The following is a 5992-nucleotide window of genomic DNA, read 5'->3' as shown; positions in this document are numbered from 1 at the left end:
AGTACATGAGCATTGCCTAATTTTTTTTACCTCGGCCACACACGGCAATGTGGAGTATCTTAGATTTTTTATCCTACTATTTCTAAAATTTTACTTACAATAAATAAAATTCTAAAACAAATTAAAAATGCGCCATGTATTAAAAAACGCATGTTGTGTAGTTGAAAAAATTTCAGTGCTTTTTATAAACATGTTCATCATGTATTCAAGATGTTTTTCATATATTTAAAAAAATATTCAACATGTTTTTTCACTTATTAAAAAATTTCCATGCATTTTTGAAATATTTAATGACCATATTTGGAAAATGTTAATACATAAAAACGGAAAATACTTTTAAAATGTAGTAGTAAAATTAAAAACTTGAGAAAAGAAAACCCGAATGACAAACAAAACCCAAGGAAAGAGTCAAAAAGAACCAAGCAAAAGCAGTAAGGGCCTGGTCTTAACTAGAAAAAAGAAGCCAAATAAAAAAATCCTAGCTAGAAAATTGACAAATGGACCTAATCCAGGAGATGCGCGAGTGGGCCTTTGCTATAAGCATCTGTTTTCCATGGATGTGGCCTATTTGTACGAGAGTCCCTGCTCGACGCCCGTGTGCGTCAATACGACCTCCTTTCGCTAAAAGGGCGCGCAAAACGGGCCGGCCTGTTAGCAGCGTCCAATGTAAAACTTCGGGAATCAGGAAAAAATTAAGTTAACACGTGGAGTCGAACTCACTACCTGGAGGAAGGAAGCACCGTCGGGACCCAGTTGAGGTAGCAACCGTGCTCTTCTTGATTGCAGCGCCAAGGTATAAGTACAAAGGAGTAATGACAGATTCGTTTTTTCCTTCAAAATTTTCAGTTTTTCTTGAAAAAATATGAACAATCTTTCTTAATAAATGCGAATAACGTTTGAAAATGTGAACACATTTCAAAATTAGAAAAAACCTTTATAACAAAGAAATGTGAACAAAAACATAAAAACATGAACAAAATTCTATATACGCTGAACAATTTTAAGTTTACGTTGAACTTTTTTATAATATACACTGAACAATTTTTTAATATACAATGAACATTTTATAATATTAATTTAATAATTTTCGTATACACATTGAATATTTTTGTAAAATATGCTGAAAAAATTTCAAATACACAGAATTTTTTTTTAGTATTCATTGAACAAATTCTTAAAACATGATGAACTTTTTTATAATGTACGGTGAACGGTTTTGTAATATATCAGGAACATTTTATTAATGTATGATGAACATTTTTGTAATACATAATGAACTTTTTTATATTGCATGGTGAAATTTATCATAATATATGGTGAACATGTCTTAATATACGATGAACATTGTTGTTATACGCGGTGAACACACAAAAAATGAGAAGAAAAAACATAAAGGAAAAATAAAAGAAAAGGAAAAAAGAATGAAAGGTAAAAGGAACAAAAAAACCATCACCAACTGGACAAAACATTGAAAAGCCGAAGCAAAAAAACTACAGAAGAAAACCGAAAAAAAAAACCCGCAGGAAACAGCAAAGGAAGCAGCAGCGAACGAATAACAGGCGAATCCCGTACGTGGGCCGGCCCAACCGGACGATCGCCTCAGCGAAGGCACGATCTTTTGACGCTAACGAGCGTCAAATAGGATCTGCCTATTCGTGCATGGGCGCTTGGACAACAACACATGGGCGTGCCTATACATCGCTTGTCAGGGCTATATCTCGCTCATTGCAAAACGTAGCCTGGCCTCGCCTCCGGCGCAGGGTGCGCTCTTGCCTTACTGGACCGGCCCATTCACTAAGTTTTAGGAAGGTTCTACAAACCAACACCAAACGGTTTTATAACATTCCATCTGGTTTTCTTTCCATTTCTGTTCTTGTTTTCATTTACCATATTTTATTTTCTTTTTATTCATTTTACAGGTCCAAATACATGTTTTGGGCATTTTTTAATACATATTTTTCATACACATTGAATTACAAAACATTTCTCAAAAAATTACGAGTGTGTTTTTTACATTGAATAAATATTGTCCAAAAATGTCGCTTACAAATCTTTGAAATGCATGGACATTTTAAAATGTTAAGATTGAATGCTATGAAACATTTCTTTCTAAGTTGTGAAAATATTTTATGAACCTTTTTTTAAAATTTGACTATATCTTTTGTGAAATGTGTGAACATTTTTTATATCTCACAAACATTTTCTTTGAATTCTATGAACATTTTTCTGCGGGTTAGTTTTTTTACATTGCATAAACATTTTATTTAGAACATAGCCTATGTATATTTGAAATGTGTTTAACATTCTTAAAATGTCATGAACATTATTTTAACCTGCATGAACATGCTATAAATGTGCGATGAATACTTCATGCTCGTATGCGCAAGAAGCAAGGTATAGCCAGCGAGTGCTCCTAGTCTGCGCTTAACGCGCCGTGGAGCGAACCGCGCTCACGCACTTGCTTGCGTAGGCCCGGCCATCAACGCGATGTTTCTAACGTGCACTCTCACTTGGGCGTTGCTACCTCTGTGTCGTTCTCTCAGTCAATGGTTAACCGGTCGATGGTTGACTTTCGAAAAGATCCCAGATTTTGAGAAAATTTTGACAAAATTGAAAAAAAATCACGGATGCGAAAAAATATGTTCATGAGTTTGAAACAGTTTATGAATTTAGAAATGTTCCCAGATTTGAGAAAGTTTGCGTAGTTGAAAATTGTTCCCCAATTTGAAAAAAGTGCATGCATTTCAAAAAAGAGTTCATGATTTTGAAAAAAGCAAATGGATTAGAAAAAAATCATGAACTTTAAAAAAATTGAACTTGAGATAAGTTCAAGGATTTGAAAAAAGTTCGCTAATTCAGAATTCTTTTATGAATTTCAGAAGAAAAAATCATGAATTTGAACAAACTTCAAGAGTTAAAAAATCACGAATTTGATTTTTATTTTCTTTTGTGATTTAAGAAAAGAAGACAAAAAAAGGGAAAATGAAAAGGAGAAGGCAAAAAGAAAGTGGGGAAAACATAAGGGAGAAGGCAAAAAGAAAAAAAGAATCGAAGTATGATCACAATGATGATAGCATCCATTGCAATATTCAAGGTTGGTCTCAAAGGAATTTTTTTCTTGTGTTGGTAGAGAAATGTTGATGAAGTCGGTGGGGGCAATTTTGCAGGCCGCCCGTACATTTTCTACGGGCCGAGGGAATTATACCGCACTTGTTTAGGCCCAAAAAAGTCGAAAACTGTAAAACAGCCGAAAATATCCAATCTAACGGCAATATAGCGCATCTGCTAGAGTTGCTCTGAGCATAGGACAAACTCGCATGTCCAAAAGTTATGGCTGGAATGGGATTCCATGACGTGTGTTTCTACAACCTAGCGTTGTTGGGAAAATACGGATGGAGGTTCCTAACTCAGCCTACCTCCTTGTGTGCAAGGGCGATGAAAGCTAGATATTGCCCTGAGACATATTTCGTGCATGCTAGTGTCCCTTCAACTTCCTCAGCTATTTGGCTAAGATCCATCTAGGAGAAGCATAGCGATGAGAGGGAAGAGTGTATCTACGTACCCTCGTAGATCGTTTAAGCGGAAGCATGTTTTCACGTGGTTGATGTAGGCGTACTCGTCACGAACCAATCGCGATCCAAACCGATGAAGTACCGAACGGACGACACCTCCGCGTTCAACACACGTACGGCTCGATGACGTCTCCTCCTCCTTGATCCAGCAAGCGAGGGAGGAGAAGTAGATGGGATCGCCGACGACACGACGACGTGATTGTGATGGTGGTGGATTGATTCCGGCAGGGCTACGCCAGGCACTACCAAAACAACGAAGACGAAGAAGTTAGGATGTAACGGGAGAGAGAGGGGGCAAGGGCTTGTATCTCCTCTTGGGGACGCCCCTTCCCCTCTATATATAGGTGGAGGGCGTGGTGACCAGCCCTCCAAGCCCTAGGGCTGGCGCACCAAGGGGGAAGAGTTAGACTCCTAGTCCAGTTCCCTCCTTTCCATACATAGGTGGACTTTCCACCTTTCTCAACCACATGGGCCTTGAGGGACTTGTGCGCCTGGCCCAATAAGGCCAGGGCGCCTCCCCTCAGCCCATGATGACCTTTGGGACGTATTGGAACCCTTGGTGGACTTCCAGACTCCTTCAAAAGTTTCCGGAATTTTCTGGAAGCTTTCCCGTACAATACCGAAAAAACCGAAACTTTTTCCAGAACCCTGAAAGCAACTTTTCATATATAAATCTTTACCTCCGGACCATTCCAGAGCTCCTCGTGATGTCTGGAATCTCATTTGGGACTCTGAACAACATTCGGTCACCAACATGCATATCCCAAAATTACTCTAGCGTTAATGAACGTTGAGCGTGCGGACCCTACGGGTTCAAGAATCATGTAGACATGACCGAGACACCTCTCCGGTCAATAACCAATAGCGGAACCTGGATGCCCATCTTGGTTCCTACATATTCCACGAAGATCTTTTATCGGCTGAACCACGATGTCAAAGATCCGGTTAATCCCACAGGCAATCCCATTTGTCCGGCGATATGTTACTTGTCCGAGATTCGACCGTCGGTATCTCCATACCTAGTTCAATCTCGTTACCGACAAGTCTCTTTAATCCTTCCGTAATACAATATCTCGTGACTAACTCATTAGCCACATTGCTCGCAAGCTCTTTATGATGTTGTATTACTAAGAGGGCCCAGAGATATCTCTCCGTCACACGAAGTGACAAATCCCAGTCTCGGTCCATGACAATCCAACAGACACCTTCGAAGATACTTGTAGAGTATCTTTATGATCACCTAGTTATGAAGTGATATTTGATAACACACAAACTATTCCTCCGGTATCTGGGAGTTGCATGATCTCATGGTCTTAGGAATAGATACTTAACATGAAGAAAGCTATAGCAATAAACTCAAGTGATATGATCGAATGCTAAGCTTACGGCTGGGTCTTGTCCATCACATCATTCTCCTAATGATGTGATCCCATTATCAAATGACAACTCATGTCTATGGTTAGGAAACCTTAACCATCTTTGATCAACGAGCTAGTCTAGTAGAGACTCACTAGGGACATAGTATTTGTTTATGTATTCACACATGTATTTAAGTTTCCGGTCAATACAATTCTAGCATGAATAATAAACCTTTATCACGAACAAGGAAATATGATAATAACCAATTTGTTATTGCCTCTAGGGCATATTTCCTATAGTTGCAACTCGGGTTAATCAGTCGTTTGGGATGGAACTTCCATATCTATCTGGTAGGATAAATGGATCCCCGATACCATCTCTATGACTCCCATCTTCAAGCTAGGGAATACAACTCTCCACAGAGTCTGTGAGCTTATAGATATAGATAACTGGACTTTGAAGAGGGAATTGGTTCATTCATGTTTCCTCCTGCCCGATGTTGATGCCATCCTGAACATTCCACCAAGTTAGGGAGGTGGAGAGGACTTTTTGTCACGAGCTTTCGAAAAGTCAGGCACCTATATTCTTTTTTACGTAATTGGCCCTAGTGACTCACAAGGAGCATATCACTCTAGAGTAAGGGACGGCTAGAGGGACCTCACGGATAGAAAAACTGTTATGAGATGCCCTCTGGGAACTCAAAGTGATGACATATTCTGGTGGAGGGTGCTGATAGGTATTCTACCGGATGAAAGTTCTTTGCATATGAGGCATATTAGTGAAACAAAGCTATGCAAATTGTGTGAAGTAATGGAGGCAGACCTGGTGCACGCCTTAATTCATTGTTCTCATACTATAATTTTTTGGGTTGAAACTCAGCAATGGTTTGACTTTAAACTTCTGAAACTTCACCCAAAGACTACGACCCAAGATGTTCTTTGTGACCGTCGGTTTTATGATTAGACTAGAGCCAAGATTGCGTTAGTAATGTGAGCCAAGATTGCGTTAGTAATGTGGTCCACATGGTGATTATCAAGGTGACTCTAGTCATTCTTGAGCTC

Source organism: Triticum aestivum, chromosome 1A (assembly GCF_018294505.1).
Source record: "Triticum aestivum cultivar Chinese Spring chromosome 1A, IWGSC CS RefSeq v2.1, whole genome shotgun sequence".
NCBI lineage: Eukaryota > Viridiplantae > Streptophyta > Magnoliopsida > Poales > Poaceae > Triticum > Triticum aestivum.
This window is presented reverse-complemented; position numbering follows the sequence as displayed.